The sequence below is a fragment of the Pseudorca crassidens genome, chromosome 13 (genome assembly GCF_039906515.1).
Source record: "Pseudorca crassidens isolate mPseCra1 chromosome 13, mPseCra1.hap1, whole genome shotgun sequence".
Lineage (NCBI taxonomy): Eukaryota > Metazoa > Chordata > Mammalia > Artiodactyla > Delphinidae > Pseudorca > Pseudorca crassidens.
Window position 1 is genome coordinate 73,577,180 of NC_090308.1, and position 22,355 is coordinate 73,599,534.

Here is a 22,355-nt window from a genome sequence, read left to right on the forward strand (position 1 = left end):
AGAGAGTGGCATGGACATATATACACTACCAAACGTAAAATAGATAGCTAGTGGGAGCATAGCACAGGGAGATCAGCTCGGTGCTTTATGACCGCCTGGAGTGGTGGGATAGGGAGGGTGAGAGGGAGGGAGACGCAAGAGGGAAGAGATATGGGAACATATGTATATGTATAACTGATTCACTTTGTTATAAAGCAGAAACTAACACACCATTGTAAAGCAATTATACTCCAATAAAGATGTAAAAAAAAAAAAAGATGTTGTTGTGAGATTTATATAGTGGATAATGGTTGGACCAGATTAACACTGAAGATACTTTCAAGCTTGGATTATATTCTTTTGTTGAACTTCAACATCTTCAGATGAGGTACTGCATTGGTTAAGGCTATGTATTTTTTTTCCCTGTCTCTGTCTCTCTCTTTTTTTAAGTTATTGAGCCCTGCACAAAGGGTAATATTTTCAACAAATATTTATTTTACAAATCTGCAAAGATTTGGAAGAACAAAAAACATTTCATGAAGTCCTTATGGTAAGTTATCACATTACACAGATTGACATCTGAAAACAGTTTTAAAAAGTACAAGGCAATGAGACATACCGCAAGCCAATATTTTTTATGCCTACTGTACATGAGAAAAAAAGAATTTCAAAATATATAAACCATATTCCACAGAAAAATATTTGTGATGCATAAACAAAAGCTATGAGTAGACTACATACAAATAATTATGATAATTTCTAAATATAGGCATTACACATTAATATCATGTGTTTAGCTTGTTACGTGTGGGTATATCGAGATTGTGTTGTGTTGATCAAAAGTTGTGTGACTTTTTTTGCCAATATTTGGAAACTGGAAAAACTTAAAGTGAATTTTTCCATTATTTATTAAGCCCATATGAATTTCAACGATTATTTATGAGCACAGTTTGATACATTTATAAGGTTCCCAGTGATGGATTTGTTTATAAAAGTATGTTAATGCCTAGAAAATGTACTCAAACAAAATTCTCATGTGAACTTTCCCATCAAAAGGAACACTAATTCTGAATGTATCCTAACGACTTGGATTCCAATCCCTCCTTGGCCAGGTTTCCTTAATGGGTTAGCCATTTCCTGAGCACCCACTCCATGCCAGGGATTTTACATGTGTACCAAGGAAGCCCTGGCTGAGTTCATGCCGTAAGAAATTTCTTTTTCAATTGAGAGAAAACTAATTAGGAACTGGACTGGGCTTGATGTAGCCCCATGTGAACTAGACATCTGATGTCCCACAGATGGTCTTACTTAACACTGAAGAACTTAGATTTTAGGAAAAGAATCTGACGTTCAACTACCGTGGGAACTGGGCACTGCATTGCTAATGCCATGGGTCCAAACTGGAGTCTTACTCCTAAAAAATGATAATGAAAAACCAGCATTTTCTATAGACCTTGAAACTATGCTTTTCATCCGAAAAGTGACAGAGAGTTCAAAATCATGAGCATACTTTATCAAAAAATAACCAAAAATCATGAATCTATGAGTAACAGCTAATTCCTGCAAGCTTCTGAACACAAAGGAGACTTAGAGCTACAACCCTTAATTGTCATGTAGAAAAACAGGTTGTGCATAATTTTATGAATAAAGGCAAACTAATGTCGAGTAGCTTTAAAGAAGATATTTTTTTTTCCATGAAAATGTAATGTTAAATTGATGGTTCAACTTTCAGTAGAAGCCATCTTTAACATTTTTGTTCTAATTTTGGGGGAGCTAGTTTAATCAAATATTGTGGTCTGGTATAGTTTTGACCATTTCCCTCCCCCCACCAAAAAAAAATTTTTAAACACATTAGTGGTATTTTATTCAACTGTGGAACACACGTCCGCCACAGTGCTCTGACTGTTCCACTATACTCTGTATCAGACTCTAGGCAAGCAAAGGGCGTAGATCTAAAAAGGAAGGTTTGTGAAAGGAATCACTATGCATAGTAGTCATCACTGAATAGGCAGAAAGCTTAGCAGACTGAGATGAGGGCCAGGAGGTTGAAGATTTAAAAAATCAAGAGGGCTTCCCTGGTGGCACAGTGGTTGAGAGTCCGCCTGCCGATGCTGGGGACACGGGTTCGTGCCCCGGTCCGGGAATATCCCACATGCCGCGGAGCGGCTGGGCCCGTGAGCCATGGCCGCTGAGCCTGTGCGTCCGGAGCCTGTGCTCCGCAACGGAAGAGGCCAAAACAGTGAGGGGCCCGCGTACTGCAAAATAAAATAAAATAAAATAAAAAATCAAGAGATGATTTTCTTTTTTTCCCAACCTTATTGATAGGTAATTAACAAATAACACTGTATAAGTTTAAGTTGTACAACATGATGATTTGATATATGTATATATTGTGAAATGATTACAACAATAAGGTCAGTTAGCATATTCGTCATCTCACATAATTACCGTTTTGTGTGAATGTGGTGAAAACATTTAAGAGATGATGTGATTTTGAATGATATGATTTTGAATATGATTTTATGATTCTGAACCTTTCAGTTCCAAGGATTGTTTTTTATTTCCTTAACCACTTAAGTTACTAGCCTCCACATCTCTTTTTTGTTCCCTCTTTCTCTCAGGGTTTTTTTTCAAATGTTACGGGATTCTCCTGGGAACATAACCTTTGTAATATGAGTCATATTTTAGAACCAGATCTGATCCAGTGACCATGGGATCAGAACAATTCTTTTATTCCTCATGGAACATAATGGCACCGATCATGTTTTAGAATAAAAGAGGAAGGTAAACAAAACACCTTTCCAACTTTCAAGTAACATACAACATAATGGGCAAAGATCTGGAAAGCGGACTTAACTATTTTTCAGTCTACAAAGAGTTTCAATGGCATGACCGTCCTTCGCTGCACTGATGTCTCTCCTAATTTGCTGAGGAGCGGGGTTGATGGCAGGGGATGGAATCCAGGAAGCTGTATATAAGCCATTGCTATTATTTTCTTCTTTTGAGGAAGCCTGGCATTCTAGGGATAAGGAAGATGTCTGAGCCAAAACTCGAATCTTACTTGATTTACTTCCTTCTCCATAAACTTTTCAACTTTGTGAGTGTTACCCTGGCTCTACACACTTTGCTTCTCCTTTCCTTACTTCCACTAGATGGTAAACTTCTTGAAGACATAATGGTGTCTTTTTTTTTTTCCTCTGAGTGTCCCTCAAGTTGCCATCATCATGCTTTGTACACAAATGCTTAGTGAATTCTTCTTGGATTATAAAGTTTGCATTAATGAAAAGGAAACCATAAACTACTATGGTCTGACTGTGTGTCATCCCAAAATTCACATGATGGAATCCTAATGTCCAATGTGGTGATGTTAGAAGGCAGGGCCTTTAGGAGATGAGGGTGGAGTTCTCATGAATGGAACTAGTGCTTTTACGAAAGACATCCCACTATATACACTACTATATATAAAATAGATAACCAACAAGGACCTACCGCACAGCACAGGGAACTATGCTCAATATCTTATAATAACCTATAATGGAAAAGTATCTAAAAAAGAACGTGTATATATATACATATATGTGTATATATATATATATTTACATAACTGGATCACTCTGCTGTACACCTAAAACTAACAAAAAATTGTAAAACAACTATATTTCAATAAAACATTTTTAAAAGAGAGAAAGAGAGATTCCACTGAGTTCCCTAGCCCTTTCCACCATGTAAGGATACAATGAGAAGTCTGCACCCTAGAAAAGGGCTCTTATCTAACCATGCTGGCACCCTGATCTTGGATTTCCAGCCTCCAGAACTGTGAGCAGAAAATTCCTGCCATTTGTAAGGCGCCCAGTCTGTGGTGTTTTGTTAGAGCAGGCCGAACTGCTTAAGACATTCATACGCATTCATTCTCATTCAAGGTGTTGCTTGAACCTTAGGTGTGTTCATTTACAACACACTAATGCAGTGGTTCTCAGGGTGTGGTCCCAGAAACAGCAGAACAAGCATCACCTGGAAACTGGTGAGAACTGCACATTCTTAAGCTCTACCCCAGACCACCCAGACCTACTGATTCATTGGAATGGGGCCCAGCAATCTGTGTTTTAACGAATCCTCCAGCAGATTCTCATGAGTTCAAAAGCTCGAGGAGCACTACACAAATGATACTAATGGATTTTATTTTCAAAGAAACACATTTGTCGTTATCTTTTAGGTACAGAAACTATGAGAAACACTTTTATTAAATCACTGAAAAGGAGAGGTAATAGACTGAATTTCTGGGCTTAGTTCGGACTTGAAAGCAAAGACTGATATAACAATGAAAACGTTGGTAGTTTTTCTGGGAAGTAATACCAAGAAGTAGGATTTGGGAAGCACTGAGGTCACTGTCCTCAGCAACAAAAATTCAGCTTTGCTAGGGCCTCTCAGATGAGTACAGGAAAAACAAAAACAAAAACAAAAAAACCCACCATAAACAAAAAGGAAAGACAACTGATGGACTGGGAATAAATATTTGCAAATGATGCAACCAACAAGGGCTTAATTTCCAAGATATACAAACAGTTCATACAACTTAATAACAAAAAACAACCCAATCCAAAAATGGGCAGAAGACCTAAATAGACATTTCTCCAAAGAAGACATACAGATGGCCAACAGACACATGAAAAAATGCTCAACATCACTAAGTATAAGAGAAATGCAAATCAAAACTACAATGAGGTAACATTTCACATGGCTCAGAATGGCCGTAATTAAAAAGTCTACAAATAACAAATGCTGGAGAGGGTGTGGAGAAAAGGGAAGCTTCCTGCACTATTGTAGGAATGTAAATTGGTGCAGTCACTATGGAGAGCAGTATGGAGGTTCCTCAAAAAATTAAAAATAGAGTTGCCAAATGATCCTGCAATCCCACTCCTGGACATATATCCAGACGAAACTATAATTCAAAAAGATACATGCACACCTATGTTCATAGCAGCACTACTCACAATAGCCAAGACATGGAAGAAACCTAAATGTCCATCTTCAGGTGGAATCTAAAACGTAACACAAATGAACTTATCTATGAAAGAGAAACAGACTCACAGACATAGAGAACAGACTTGTCATTGCCAAGGGGGAGGTGGGGTAAGGGAGGGATGGATTGGGAGATTGGGATTAGCAGATGCAAATAATTATGTATGTGTATAACTGAATCACTTTGCTGTACACCAGAAGTTAACAAAACATTGTAAATCAACTATACTTCAATAAAATAAATTTTTTAAAAAAGAAAAAAACCCCAGAACATTTCATCCAAAGTCTAGGAGTGTGGAACACTTACCCACTGATTCCTGTCCCCCAGTCTTTTAAGGCTTGCCCAAGGACTACCAATGCCCTTGCACTATGGCTGTGCCTGTGTGGAACTGAGGTTGGCAGCTTTGGTTGTAGAAAGTCCTGAGGCAGAAATGTGGAATGAAGCATGGGAGGCCCCTGAGGCAGGACCCTCCCTGTGCACAGACATGCCCATCACAGCTAGGACTCTAATTCCATGTGGGCTGAGAGGTTGGAACAAAGTGGGGCATCAAAGACTTCTGCTACCACTCCTGTTATAAAATTACCCTGAAGTGTTAATAGGGTTGCAGAAGGGCAAGCCTTAGTAATAGGAGACAAAAGATTGGTAAGTTGCTTTTCTTGTTTGCTTGTTTTTAACTCACAGTAGTTCCATTTTTACTTTAGTTATATTTGACCTGACTGATGAGAGTTACACTTTATGAACAATTACTATTTTTTACATGAGCCATGCTTTATAACCAACCACAATTATCTGATACATGTTTCACAAACCTCGACACCCAGACAAACTTAGACGGGAGTCAGGGTCTGAGAACATGGCTTAGATAATGATGGATAGTCACAAAACATGATAAATAAGTCTACTGATTAAAAGGGTTTTTCACTACATCAAAAATTATGAGTATTTACCACTACTATATATAAAATAGATAAACAACGAGGACCTACTGTAGAGCATAGGGAACCGTATGCAATATCTCATAATAACCTATAATGGAAAAGAATCTGTAAAAGAATACATATATATATATAAGTAAAGCACTTTGCTGTACACAAGAAACTAACACAATATTGTAAATAAATTATACATCGATTTAAAAAATTAGTGTATTTACAAATATAGAGTAGAGACAATGCACAGAGTCATAAGCAGAAAAAAACTGTGGATCAAAGAATTTGCTTTATAGTTTTTTAAATTGTTTTCCTATTTATAAAGGAAGATTCATATTTCTGATTCTTATTTTCCTTTCTCAAAGAGAAAGCTTATGGCATATTGTTTTTGAAGGAGGCATTTCCCTTCTCTATGATTTAAAAAAAATAGGATTTAGTGACACAGTAATCATGCCCAATCATGTGGTCAGTGAATTCAGTTCTTCTGTCTCTTCACCTCCACACTGTGCACACTAAACACCAGAGCCTGCCGGTTGTCCTGCAGTGTTATTTTCCCCTTCCTCCACAGAGAAAGAACCCCCAGTTTTTAGCTAGGCAGTTGACTGATCAGCAAAAAGCCTGCTAATCCCAGCTTCCCTTGCAGCTAGTTGTGACCGTGTGATTAAATCTGGCCAGCGAGATACAAGGAGAAATGTCACATGGCAGCTTTTAGCAGCTTTCTTAAAATCCAGCCTGAACATGCCCTTTGCTCCCTTTTTCTTCTTCCCTTCCTTCCTACTGACTGATACAGCTGTGATGCTTTAGCAACCATTTGATCCTTTAGATGATCTGGGGCAGGGGTCAGCAAACTACAGCCCCAAATTACGCCAGCTGCCTATTTTTAAAGCAAAGAATGGATTTTACATTTTTAGATGCTGAAAAAGCTCAAAGAAAAATAGTATTTCATGACACATGAAAATTATTTGAAATTCAAATGTTAGCACCCATTAAAAAAATGTACTGAAACACAACCACATTCATTAGTTTACTTACTGTTTACGGCTGCTTTCGCACTACAATGGCAGCACTGAGTGGTTACAAGAGACCTTATAATCCACAAAGCCTAAATATTTGGTATCTAGCCCTTTAGAGAAAAAGATTGTTGACACCTACTCTTGGCAACAGTATGCAGAGTAATAAGATAGAAAATAGAAGGAGCCTAGGTCCTTCAGGTCTTTGTGGAGTGAAACTGCTATGCATTCTGGACAAGGTATCACCAGACCTTCCTGTGATAGTGAAACAAACACCTATCTTTTTAAGCCACTGTTCCATAATGTAGTACACTGAATATTGGCCCCAATTCCTCACCTCTCCCTGTATCCCACCTGCTATGTGTCTTTACAGTTCTTCCCACAAAAGGCATAGTATTTTTCCCCAACCCTTACCTTTGGCCTTGGCCAGTGGAATATTAGCAGCTGAGGCTTGAAATGTATTTGTGCAGTTGAGCTTGTCCTATTTTGCTTGTCATTGTCATGAGAAGAAATTGGCTTATTAGCCTGCAGGTCCCTGAAGAATGAGACACAGAAGGATTTGAAGTTCACCTTCAGATCTGCAGGTGAAGCAGAACTCCACCCAACCCCCGCTGATGCACAGACCTTCAGCCTTAGCTGGAACCACCCCAAGACCTGTGAGCATGATAAATGCTTGACTGCTGCATGCCATTAAGTTTTGGAGTGGTTTGTTTTGACTGATACAGGTGGTCCTTTTTAGTCTCTGTTATTTGCAGCCAAACCTAAACCTACACTGTGGTCTCTGTCAATTATCCCATAACTGAGAAGACAAAAAATTCTAAGCTTTCTGAAGAGGTATTATGCTATGGAATCCAGCAGACCTAGGTAATAATAATAATAATAATGAAGCCCACCTCTGTCCCATAACATTTGTGTAATCATAGACATGCTATCAACTGAGCCTTAGTTTCCTCATCTGAAATAAAACAATTATTCTATCTACATCATGGTGCTCGCTCAGAATTTAATTACAGACCCCTGGAATTCTCACTCCAGAATCTATCATCTTAATTTCTAACATTTAGTTTCTTCAACCTTTCCTTCCTTACAATCCTTGTATTCCTTGTAGCCTAATTAGTATTTACTTTCAGGAGAAAATCATCCTTCCATATCTGGTAAGCTAAATGCACCACCAAGTGTTGACTCTGAAAGCAAAGAGTCAATTCCCACCTTTTAAAGAGCAGACTTGGTGGCACCCAGGTGTACCCTCAAATCAGCGGTGTCCTGGTAACTCACCTCCACACCCACCCGCCATTTATAGCAGTTGTAGATTTCCATGGTGTAAATATCACAAGGGCTGAGTTCAATCTACCAAGCTAAGTGTTCCTGATCAGGGCTTGGGAAGAATGTGCATAATGAGCTGTCAGGAGGCAGCTGGCTTACCACTGCCTTCAAGCTCACCATGTAAAGAGGCTACTCACATCTAGAAAGAGTCAAAGAATGAGTGCAAGCAACTGAACTTCCCTTCAGATGCCAGAGGCAGGAAGTAGCCTGATGGGTTACAAACTGACAGGCACAAATGCCTCAAAACCTGGACAATTAATATCACTGTAAGGCAGCGCAAAAGTGTTAAGACAGAAATGGTGGAGCCAGTGATGAGCCAAGGGGTTGTGTAGGTTACTGAAAAAAGGTATTCAAAGTCAGAATTTTCAAACGTGCTCACTCTACACATTCACACCCACACCCACACAAACACACACAGAGACATTAAAAATATATACTGGAGGGCTTCCCTGGTGGCACAGTGGTTGAGAGTCCGCCTGCCGATGCAAGGGACACGGGTTCGTGCCCCGGTCCGGGAAGATCCCACATGCCGCGGAGCGGCTGGGCCCGTGAGCCATGGCCGCTGAGCCTGCGCATCTGGAGCCTGTGCTCCGCAACGGGAGAGGCCACAACAGTGAGAGGTCCGCGTACCGCAAAAAAAAAAAAAAATATATATATATATATACATATATATATATACTGGAATGAATGAGGTGTTTTCAAGTTCTGCTTCTCTGTGACTCAAAAAAGGAGTAATTAGACTCTGTGTTGGAGGACTGTATGCAAAACAATTATTCAGGAATCTTCAAAATTAATTCTGCTCATGTAGCCTTTATTGTAATCCTGTGAAACAATATTATCTTCTCTGTAACAAAACAAACTCTTAAGTGACAAAATTCTATTGATGTCTTCATTCCCTGTTATCCTTAATTAACCCAATATAATAAGCCAAATGTCTGCTTTGAATTTCAAGCTGCTTTTTTTTTTGTAGATTCTATATTTTTTATGAACAAAGGTGCCCTGCTTGAAAATGTTAATCTCCAAAGCAGTATTAGTTACTAAGCTACCAGCTCTATTTCCATGGTTTTAAAAAATACCTCAGACAGAGATTTGGAATGAAGATTTCCAAAATCTGGAACCAATCAAGAAATCAATCCCTAAAAATCTTGTTAGCTCGATTAAGTGTTTCCATCTAAAAAACAAGTTTTACTTTAGAACAAATCCAAATCCTCTGAATTAATTTTCCATTTTCCCTTTTTACTGTTCCAGCACTTCTTTTCATATATGCCTCTGTTTTTTCCAACATGGCAGATGTCTAAAAATTTTAATGAGGGCAGCTTCAAGATGGCGGAAGAGTAAGACACGGAGATCACGTTCCTCCCCACAAATACATCAGAAATACATCTACAGGTGGAACAACTCCTACAGAACACCTACTGAACACTGGCAGAAGACCTCAGACCTCCCAAAAGGCAAGAAACTCCCCTTGTACCCGGGTAGGGGACAAGAAAAAAGAATAAAGAGACAAAAGAATAGGGACGGGACCTGCACCAGTGGGAGGCAGCTGTGAAGGAGGAAAGGGTTCCACACACTAGGAACCCCCTTCGCGGGCGGAGACTGCGGGTGACGCAGGGGGGGGAGCTTCGGGGCCGCGGAGCAGAGCACAGACACAGAGGTGCGGAGGGCAAAGCGGGGAGATTCCCGCACAGAGGATCGGTGCCGACCAGCACTCAGCAGCCCGAGACGCTTGTCTGCTCACCCGCCGGGGCAGGCGAGGTCTGGGAGCTAAGGCTCGGGCTTCGGTCGGAGCGCAGGGAGAGGACTGGGGTTGGCGGCGTGAACACAGCCTGCAGGGGTTTAGTGCACCACGGCTGGCCGGGAGGAAGTCAGGGGAAAAGTCTGGACCTGCCGAAGAGGCAAGAAACCATTGTTTCAGGGTGCGCGAGGGGAGGGGACTCAGAGCACCGACTAAACGAGCTCCAGACACGGGCGCGAGCCGCGGCTATCAGCGCAGACACCAGAGACGGGAGTGAGATGCTAAGGCTGCTGCTGCCGCCACCAAGAAGCCTGTGTGCGCGCACAGATCACTCTCCACAACTCCCCTACCAGGAGCCTGTGCAGCCCGCCACTGCCAGGGTCCCATGATTTAGGGACAACTTACCCGGGAGAACAAACAGCGCCCTCAGGCTGGTGCAACGTCACACAGGCCTCTGCCGCCGCGGGCCCGCCCCGCACGCCGTGCCCCTCCCTCCCTCCCCCCCCCCCCCCCACCCCGGCCTGAGTGAGCCAGAGCCGCCGAATCAGCTGCTCCTTTAACCCCGTCCTGTCTGAGCGAAGAACAGACGCCCTCCAGCGACCTACACGCAGAGGTGGGGCCAAATCCAAAGCTGAGCACCCAGGAGCTGTGCGAACAAAGAAGGGAAAGGGAAATCTCTCCCAGCAGCCGCAGAAGCAGCGGATTAAAGCTCCACAATCAACTTGATGTACCTGCACCTGTGGAATACCTGAATAGACAACGAATCATCCCAAATTCAGGAGGTGGACTTTGGGAGCAAAGATATATTATTTTTTCCCCTTTTCCTCTTTTTGTGAGTGTGTATGTGTATTCTTCTGTGTGTGATTTTGTCTGTATAGCTTTGCTTTCACCATTTGTCCTAGGGGTCAGTCCATCCGTTTTTTTTGTTTTTTTCACTTTTTAAAACTTTTTTCTTAATAATTATTTTTTATTTTAATAACTTTATTTTACTTTACTTCATTTTATCCTCTTTCTTTCTTTCTACTTTTTCTCCCTTTTATTCTGAGCCGTGTGGATGAAAGGCTCTTGGTACTCCAGCCAGGAGTCCATGCTGTGCCTCTGAGGTGGGAGAGCCAACTTCAGGACACTGGTCCACAAGAGACCTCCAGCTCAACGTAATATCAAATGGGAAAAATCTCTCAGAGATCTCCATCTCAACGCCAACACCCAGCTAAACTCAACAACGAGCAAGCTACAGTGCTGGACACCCTATGCCAAACAACTAGCAAGACAGGAACACAGCCCCATCCATTAGCAGAGAGGCTGCCTAAAATCATAATAAGGCCACAAACACCCCAAAACACACCACCACACGTGGACCTGCCCACCAGAAAGACAAGATCCAACCTCATCCACCAGAACACAGGCACTAGTCCCCTCCACCAGGAAGCCTACACCACCCACTGAACCAACCTCACCCACTGAGGACAGACAACAAAAACAACGGGAACTATGAACCTGCAGCCTGCAAAAAGGAGACCCCAAACACAGTAAGATAAGCAAAATGAGAAGACAGAAAAACACACAGCAGATGAAGGAGCAAGGTAAAAACCCACCAGACCTAATAAATGAAGAGGAAATAGGCAGTCTACATGAAAAAGAATTCAGAATAATGATAGTAAAGATGATCCAAAATCTTGGAAACAAAATAGACAAAATACAAGAAACGTTTAAGAAGGAATTAGGAAGAACTAAAGAGCAAACAAACAATGATGAACAACACAATAAATGAAATTAAAAATTCTCTAGAAAGGATCAATAGCAGAATAGCTGAAGCAGAAGAACGGATAAGTGACCTGGAAGATAAAATAGTGTAAATAACTACTGCAGAGCAGAATAAAGAAAAAAGAATGAAAAGATCTGAGGGGAGTCTCAGAGACCTCTGGGATAACATTAAATGCACCAACATTCGAATTATAGGGGTCCCAGAAGAAGAAGAGAAAGGGACTGAGAAAATATTTGAAGAGATTATGGTTGAAAACTTTCCTAATATGGGAAAAGAAAGAGTTAATCAAGTCCATGAATCACAGAGATACCTATACAGGATAATTCCAAGGAGAAACACACCAAGACACATATTAATCAAACTGTCAAAAATTAAATACAAAGAAAACATATTAAAAGCAGCAAGGGAAAAACAACAAATAATACACAAAGGAATCCCCATAAGGTTAACAGCTGATCTTTCAGCAGAAACTCTGCAAGCCAGAAGGGAGTGACAGGACATATTTAAAGTGATGAAGGAGAAAAACCTACAACCAAGATAACTCTACCCAGCAAGGAACTCATTCAGATTTGATGGAGAAATTAAAACCTTTACAGAGAGAGTTCAGCACCACCAAACCAGCTTTACAAAAAATGCTAAAGGAACTTCTCTATGCAGGAAACACAAGAGAAGGAAAAGACCTACATTAACAAACCCAAAGCAATTAAGAAAATGGGAATAGGAACATACATACCGATAATTACCTTAAATGTAAACGGATTAAATGCTCCCACCATAAGACACAGACTGGCTGAATAGATACAAAAACAAGACCCACATATATGCTGTCTACAGGAGACCCACTTCAGACCGAGAGACACATACTGACTGAAAGTAAGTGGATGGAAAATGATATTCCATGCAAATGGAAACCAAAAGAAAGCTGGAGTAGCAATTCTCATATCAGACAAAATAGACTATAAAATAAAGAATATTAGGGCTTCCCCGGTGGCGCAGTGTTTGTGAGTCCGCCTGCCAATACAGGGGACGCAGGTTCGTGCCATGGTCCGGGAGGATCCCACATGCCGCGGAGCCGCTGGACCCGTGAACCATGGCCACCGAGCCTGCGCATCCGGAGCCTGTGCTCCGCAACGGGAGAGGCCACAACAGTGAGGGTCCCGCGTACCGAAAAAAATAAAGAAAGAAGAATAATAATAAAGAATATTAGAAGAGACAAAGAAGGACACTACATAATGATCAAGGGATCGATCCAAGAAGAAGATATAACAATTGTAAATATTTATGCACCCAACATAGGAGCACCTCAATACATAAGGTAAATACTAACAATACATAAGGCTAATACTTTTTCCCATAAAAGGGGAAATTGACAGTAACACGTTCATAGTAGGGAACTTTAACACCCCACTTTCACCAATGGACAGATCATCCAAAATGAAAATAAATAAGGAAACTAAAGCTTTAAATGATACATTAAACAAGATGAACTTAATTGATATTTATAGGACATTCCATCCAAAAACAAAAGAATACACATTTTTCTCAAGTGCTCATGGAACATTCTCCAGGATAGATCATATCTTGGGTCACAAATCAAACCTTGGTAAATTTAAGAAAATTGTAATCGTATCAAGTATCTTTTCTGACCACAACGCTAGGAGACTAGATATAAATTACAGGAAAATATCTGTAAAAAATACAAACACATGGACGCTAAACAATACAGTACTTAATAACCAAGCGATCACTGAGGAAATCAAAGAGGAAATCAAAATACACCTAGAAAACAATGACAATGGAGACACGACGACCCAAAATCTATGGGATGCAGCAAAATCAGTTCTAAGAGGGAAGTTGATAGCAATACAATCCTACCTTAAGAAACAGAAAACATCTCAAATAAACAACCTAACCTTGCACCTAAAGCAATTAGAAAAGAAAAACAAAAAAACCCAAAGTTAGCAGAAGGAAAGACATCATAAAGATCAGATCAGAAATAAATGAAAAAGAAATGAAGGAAACGACAGCAAAGATCAATAAAACTAAAAGCTGGTTCTTTGAGCAGATAAACAAAATTGATAAACCATTAGCCAGACTCATCTAGAAAAACAGGAAGAAGACTAAAATCAATAGAATTAGAAATGAAAAAGGAGAAGTAACAACTGACACTGCAGAAATACAAAAGTTCATGAGAGATTACTACAAGCAACTCTATCCCAATAAAATGGACAACCTGGAAGAAATGGACAAATGCTTAGAAATGCACAACCTGCCAAGACTGAACCAGGAAGAAATAGAAAATATGAACAGACCAATCACAAGCAATGAAATTGAAACTGTGATTAAAAATCTTCCAACAAACAAAAGCCCAGGACCAGATGGCTTCACCGGCGAATTCTATCAAACCTTTAGAAAAGAGCTAACACCTATCCTTCTCAAACTCTTCCAAAATATAGCAGAGGGAGGAACGCTCCCAAACTCATTCTACGAGGCCACCATCACCCTGATACCAAACCCAGACAAGGATGTCACAAAGAAAGAAAACTACAGGCCAATATCATTGATGAACATACATGCAAAAATCCTCAACAAAATACTAGCAAACAGAATCCAACAGCACATTAAACGGATCATACACCATGATCAAGTGGGGTTTATTCCAGGAATGCAAGGATTCTTCAATATATGCAAATCAATCAATGTGATACACCATATTAACAAATTGAAGGAGAAAAACCATATGATCATCTCAATAGATGCAGAGAAAGCTTTCGACAAAATTCAACACCATTTATGATAAAAACCCTGCAGAAAGTAGGCATAGAGGGAACTTTCCTCAACATAATAAAGGCCATATATGACAAACGCACAGCCAACATCATCCTCAATGGTGAAAAACTGAAAGCATTTCCACTAAGATCAGGAACAAGACAAGGTTGCCCACTCTCACCACTATTATTCAACATAGTTTTGGAAGTTTTAGCCACAGCAATCAGAGAAGAAAAGGAAATAAAAGGAATACAAATCAGAAAAGAAGAAGTAAAGCTGTCACTGTTTGCAGATGACATGATACTATACATAGAGAATCCTAAAGATGCTACCAGAAAACTACTAGAGCTAATCAATGAATTTGGTAAAGTAGCAGGATACAAAATTAATGCACAGAAATCTCTGTCATTCTTATACACTAATGATGAAAAATCTGAAAGTGAAATTAAGAAAACACTCCCATTTACCAATGAAACAAAAAGAAAAAAATATCTAGGAAAAAACCTACCAAGGAGACAAAGGACCTGTATGCAGAAAATTATAAGACAGTGATGAAAGAAATTAAAGATGATACAAATAGATGGAGACATATACCATGTTCTTGGATTAGAAGAATCAACATTGTGAAAATGACTCTACTACCCAAAGCAATCTACAGATTTAATGCAATCCCTATCAAACTACTGGCATTTTTCACAGAACTAGAACAAAAAATTTCACAATTTGTGAGGAAACACAAAAGACCCCGAATAGCCAAAGCAATCTTGAGAACGAAAAACGGAGCTGGAGGAATCAGGCTCCCTGACTTCAGACTATACTACAAAGCTGTAGTAATCAAGACAGTATGGTACTGGCACAAAAACAGAATGATAGATCAATGGAACAGGATAGAAAGCCCAGAGATAAACCCACGCACATATTGTCACCTTATCTTTGATAAAGGAGGCAAGAATATACAGTGGAGAAAAGACAGCCTCTTCAATAAGTGGTGCTGGGAAAACTGGATAGGTACATGTAAAAGTATGAAATTAGAACACTCCCTAACACCATATACAAAAATAAACTCAAAATGGATTAAAGACCTAAATGTAAGGCCAGAAACTATCAAACTCTTAGAGGAAAACACAGGCAGAACACTCTGACATAAATCACAGCAAGATCCTTTTTGACCCATCTCCTAGAGAAATGGAAATAAAAACAAAAATAAACAAATGAGACCTAATGAAACTTCAAAGCTTTTGCACAGCAAAAGAAACCATAAAAAAGGCCAAAAGACAACCCTCAGAATGGGAGAAAATATTTGCAAATGAAGCAACTGACAAAGGATTAATCTCCGAAATTTATAAGCAGTTCATGCAGCTCAATATCAGAAAAACAAGCAATCCAATCCAAAAATGGGCAGAAGACCTAAATAGACATTTCGCCAAAGAAGTTATACAGATTGGCACAAACACATGAAAGAATGCTCAACATCATTAATCAGAGAAATGCAAATCAAAACTACAATGAGATATCATCTCACACTGGTCAGAATGGCCATCATCAAAAAATCTAGAAACAATAAATGCTGGAGAGGGTGTGGAGAAAAGGGAACCCTCTTGCACTGTTGGTGGGAATGTAAATTGATACAGCCACTATGGAGAACAATTTGGAGGTTCCTTCAAAAACTAAAAATAGAACTACCATACGACCCAGCAATACCACTACTGGGCATATACCCTGAGAAAACCATAATTCAAAAAGAGTCATGTACCAAAATGTTCATTGCAGCTCTATTTACAATAGCCAGGACATGGAAGCAACCTAAGTGTCCAGCAACAGATGAATGGATAAAGAAGATGTGGCACATATATACAATGGAATATTACTCAGCCATAAAAAGAAACAAAACTGAGTTATTTGTCGTGAGGTGGATGGACCTAGAGTCTGTCACACAGAGTGAAGTAAGTCAGAAAGAGAAACACAAATACCATATGCTAACACATATATATGGAATCTAAGGGGGAAAAAAGGTCATGAAGGACCTAGAGGCAAGATGGGAATAAGACACAGACCAACTAGAGAATGGACTTGAGGATATGGGGAGGGGGAAGGGTAAGACTTGACAAAGTGAGAGAGTGGCATGGACATATACACACTACGAAACGTAAAATAGATAGCTAGTGGGACGCAGCCGCATAGCACAGGGAGATCAGCTCTGTGCTTTGTGACCACCTAGAGGGGTGGGATAGGGAGTGTGGGAGGGAGGGAGACACAAGGGGGAAGAGATATGGGAACATATGTATAACTGATTAACTTTGTTATGAAGCAGAAACTAACACACCATTGTAAAGCAATTATATTCCAATAAAGATTTTTAAAAAATAATTTAAATGAGGAAATTCAAGTTCTTACGTTAATTCAGAAGGATGGGATTATACTAATCTATGGCCAGTAAATTATCAATTTAAATCACCAGGCAACCAGAATCCATATTACTCTAAAAATTCATCAAAATACACCAGAGACTGTCTAAACACTTCATAATGTTTTTGGAATTTGCTGTTGCCAGTTTTCATAATCTATATAAATGCATGGGATTTTGCCAGTGAATACAACCTTGAATGGTCTGCTGTCCTAATCTTATCAAAACCCATGTAAAGGAGAGTGATATTTATAGCATGTGATTTGAAGCAGAGGTGGCACCCATTCCTCTAAAGCAAGGCCTTCCCTATTATGTTCTAAATTCCTATGGTTGGGTTTCAAGCACAAGGGCAGGCCAAGGTGGCAGATTTCAGAGTCTCTCACTCCCGTGTAAATCAAGGGAGTTTGATTTTATATACTGACTTTCTGCCAAAGATTTCACTTGAAAATAGAAGATGGATTCTGATAACTAAAAACTATGAAAACCAGTGCTGTAATAGTGTTAGATTTTATACTTAAATCAACTCCAAGCACTGGAAATCTACACCACGTTGATTCCAGGATAGTAATGATCTTGATTACTGTGATTAAGGAGGAACTACACTGTGAACTACTGTGATTAATTTAGGAACTACACTGTGAACCCTCTAATACAACTGCTGTGAGTAGTTACTGAGGTCCCTGTTCACTGCATATGTCATTGCAACACTTGTCATATGTCAAGTAGCAAGACATGAAGAAATTGTTTTAGAATTAAGTCATAAGCCAAGCTTTACCTTATGATATTGGAGAAAGTGTATCTAACCATGTACTTTTTACTTCTACCTCATAGAAACTTGGAACGAAATGCATGTCTCAGAGATAACCATTTTACATAAATAACTATGACTTAAGGTTCTGGTTTCTATTTTGGTCTTTATATATTAACTTATATTTTTACCAGGCTCTATGCTTTATTTTATTTTTTTACAATTTTATCATGTTATGTTATTTAAGATATAGCTTGATAATATATAATGGAGATCTGAAATAGCTAGATAGAAATGTCTCTCTGTCTCGTGAAAGGGCTCTGCTCCATGAGAATGTCCAGAGACTCTGACTCCCTCTATCTCGCTGCTCCCTCAAACCTACAGTGTGGTCCTTATTTGCAAGGTCTATGATGGTGCACCCACCATGTCCATATCCCACCCACGCAGCAAGATGAAGGCAGGGCTGGAAAAGCAGCTCAGACTGTCTCCTTAAGGACAATACGAGGAAGTTATGTATGTCAGTTCCACATATATAATATTGGCTATATCTAGTCACACGTACAATTTTTATAACTATGTCTTCATTTGTGGGTTCCACTGATATAAAAAAGGAAGCAAAGAATAGATATTGGAAGAGGAAAAGAAACATCCATTTTCTTAATATCATAGCCTGTACCATTGATTCTCAAACAACTACCATGCACCAGATTCACCAGGAGTGTGCTGGTTTGAAACCCAAATTCCTGTGCAACCAACGCTGGCTTTCTAAACTAGGATTTCAAGGCAAGAGGCCTGGTAATCTGTATATTTAACAATCATTCCAGATGATGTTGATCATCAGATATATTTGAGAAACTGTAAATTATCTTTCGTGTTTTCAATAAGATATCTGTGCTGAACTAGGTCATTCAGGTATCTTATCCCTTTAAATCATGTTGGAGGTAAAAAGTAACATAAATAATATAGCCCCCAGGCTTATCTGCAACAACCAAGACAGAGCCTTCAAAGAGCCTCTTCTCTAAAGTCAGTGTCTTTTTTTAATGCATAGCAGCCACTTCCTCCTAAATTAGGCTTTTTCATCACTGTTCTACTTGAGTCCACCTCTTTTTTCCTAAAAGCAGCCCCGCTGTAAATTCAACATCACCCTTGACAGTACATGGTGTCCTCAGGAAATTAACAAATAATTACATTGCACCATGACAATTGCAATTTTGGAGGCAAGTGCAAACTGCCCTAGATGATGAATAAAGTGATGGCATCATGGAAGTCTCAAAGTGAGCCTCCGTATGAAGTCTGGTTGGAGTAACTGGAGAGAAGAAGAAAGAACAAAAAAGCCCAGGCTATATGGACAGCAGTCAAAAAAGGCAAAAAGGGTACCAAGGCTTTTTACAGCTCACAAGCCTACATCAAAACCCTGATCAGAAACCTACGGGGAACTGGTATACACACCTCTCTTAATTCCTTCTAATATCATTTTCCTGCTATTGCTCGGGTGGCTCACAGACTGACATGTCTCTAGAAAGCCTCTGCATCAGCTCCCCACGGTGCTGACCTGGTCATCAGCAGAACGGATCATCTTTTCTGTCTGAATTCTTAAGCCAGACCACTCAGAGTGTCAAAGGAAAAGTTCTCACTGTCTCTCCTGAGGCTCCCAAATTCTGCGTGTTATACACAAGCAGACCTCATGGCCAGGATAAACAGTGCTTCCTCCCTGTGCCCCATTAGCCAATTCCTGATTTGTTCCAATAAGTTTGTACTTAATCACACTGATTGTGTGTTTAAAACTCCACAGTATTCTAAAGTAAGTTTATTTCCATTTGAAAATGATGTCTTATTTTTGACTTGACAAAGAAATCATGAGAAATCTGAATAGTATTACAGAAATATATTTGCTGTCACATTTTTAGGCTCATACATATTCCAGAAAGATCGACTTATCCTTCTATCATCAGACTAAAAACCATGCATTCTCAAAACCACACTGACTAGGAGGTTAATAATATCACGTAGGCTGATATATATAGCTAGTAAGGGGTTAAAGCTGTGTCACTAAACAAGTGATATAAAGAAAAAAAGATTCCCATTATAGGTCTTCTAATAGACCTTAGCAAAAAAAAGGAGTCATGAAAGAGGAAAATTTTCTGAGAAAAAGAGCCTTTGGAACCAACATAGACAGAAATGGTAAAGAAGTTTCGGGAGTTGATGCCCAGAAATGTACATTCAAAATGCTGTCCCTGGTACTAAAAAGTAATATTTGATTTGTGTCATTGATTTATATTCAATTGTAACACTAAAGAAGGTGATATTTTATATATAAATATATATGTAAGGTGATATTTATATATAACTGAAATTAGTTTGTGATACACAATTTAAAAACACACAGGCCTTTGTAGCAATTAAAGCTTCATCTCATTTTCCACTGTGAATTTGATATACAAGATATTCACTAGAGCTAAAATAATTCAAAAATATTTTACATTATTTCTGCAATAAAATATGATTTTTAATATTAGAAATAAGGAGTTAAAAGCATTATATTTTTAAGATGATAGAATTATTTAACAAAGAATTTCAGACAATCAAAATAAAAATTACTAGACTTGATAAGAAAGTTGACTAAGTGACTGGATACCAGAAAATAAACAAAAATAAAGAATTTTCCCACTATTATTTAGAAAATTGAAAATAAAACACTAATTTAAATACAAAGAAAATGAAAACAATTCTATAAAATGCCTGGGAACAAAAAAAATATTAATTTTGGGCTTCCCTGTTGGCGCAGTGGTTGAGAGTCCACCTGCCAATGCAGGGGACACGGGTTCGTGCCCCGGTCCGGGAAGATCCCACATGCCGTGGAGCGGATGGGCCCGTGAGCCATGGCCACTGAGCCTGCGCGTCCAGAGCCTGTGCTCCGCAACAGGAGAGGCCACAACAGTGAGAGGCCCGTGTACCGCAAAAAAAAAAAAAAAAAATATATATATATATATATACACACACACACATATATATTAATTTTAAGGAATCTATAAAAATAAAAGTCTAATACTTTATTGAGGGATGTAAAAAGATTTGAATAAGTTTTTTAAATTTTTTTTTAATTAATTTATTTATTTTTGGCTGCATTGGGTCTTCGTTGCTTCACGTGGGCTTTCTGTAGTTGTGGCAAGAGGGAGCTACTCTTCATTGCATTGTGCAGGCGCACAGGCTTCAGTAGTTGTGGCTCATGGGCTCTAGAACACAGGCTCAGTAGTTGTGGCACATGGGCTTAGTTGCTCCACGGCATGTGGGATCTTCCTGGATCAGGGCTCGAACCCAGTGCCCTGCAATGGCAGGCGGATTCTTAACCACTGCACCACCAGCGAGGCCCAATCTGAATAAGTATTGAACAAAACTAGTTTCATAATTTGGAATACTCAATGTAAAAATACTGATACTCTATGCTTTGGTCTTAAACAGTTACCTAATATAATTCCAGTAAAAGTCAATATGGAACTTTCTCACATATATTGAACTGATTCTACAGTTTCTTAGAAAAAGAAGACAATATAAAGAAAAAAACTGGGGGCTAGAAATGAGCAGGGAAATGTTAATTAGCACTTTAAGATTTTAAAATATAGACTAAAATCAAAATATCATCATATAGTATGGTCAATAATATACAATAAAGTAAAAGAGATGCTGAAAATATAATTAAATATGAAAGCACATATCCTTAGAAAGCAATAGGACTATTCAATAAACTGGTTATAATATAGAAAACTGGTACCAGATAACTGGTTATAATGTACAAAAATATAGACTTCATGTCACATTTTTTTTAGCCTTGCCATGTGTTGTGTTTCTTTTTAATTCCAGGTTTTTTTTAGATATAATTGACATACAGCACTGTATAAGTTTAAGGTGTTCAGCATAATGATTTGACTTACATACATCATGAAATGATTATCACGATAAGTTTAGTGAACATCCATCATCTCATATAGATACAAATAAAAACATTTTTTTCTTGTGATAAGAAATATTAGGTTTTATTCTCCTAATAACTTTCATATATAACATATTGCAGTGTTAACTATATTTATTTATATTTTTAAATATTAGAAATAAGGAGTTACATGATCACTGTGATAAGTCTAGTGATGATATGTCACCGTAGAAAGATTATTACATAGTTAGTGACTATAATCCCCATACTGTATATTTCATACCCATGACATTTATTTTGCAACTGGAACTTTGTACATCTTAATCTCTCACACCTATTTCTTTCTTCCCCCCACCTCCCTCCCCTCTGGCAATCACATGTTGGTTCTCTGTAACTATGACTCTGTGTTTTGTTATGTTAGTTCATTTGTTTTGTTTTTATATTCCACATATAAGTGAAATCATACAATATTTGTCTTCGTCCAACTATTTTACTTAGTATAATACTCTCTAGATTCATCCATACTGTCACAAATGGCAAGATTTCATTCTTTTTTATGGTTGAGTAATATTTCATTGTATATATATACAACTTCTTCTTTATACATTTATCTATTGATGGGCACTTGGGTTCCTTCCACATCTTGGCTATTGTAAATAATGCTGCTGTGAACATTGGGGTGCATGTATCTTTTTGAATTAGCATTTTCATTTCATTTCATTTCAGATACCCAGGAGTGGAATTA

General features: G+C 38.8%; 1 long non-coding RNA gene across 4 annotated transcripts in view; it reads right to left on the reverse strand.

Annotated features, from left to right (window-relative positions):
• Positions 1–22,355, reverse strand: part of LOC137204797 (uncharacterized) — a 420,535-nt gene that overhangs the window by 256,945 nt on the left and 141,235 nt on the right. For all 4 annotated transcript variants that reach the window (XR_010933841.1, XR_010933844.1, XR_010933840.1 and 1 more), the window contains one exon: positions 7,353–7,473. This is a non-coding gene — a long non-coding RNA (uncharacterized lncRNA). The remainder of the gene's footprint in view (positions 1–7,352; positions 7,474–22,355) is intronic.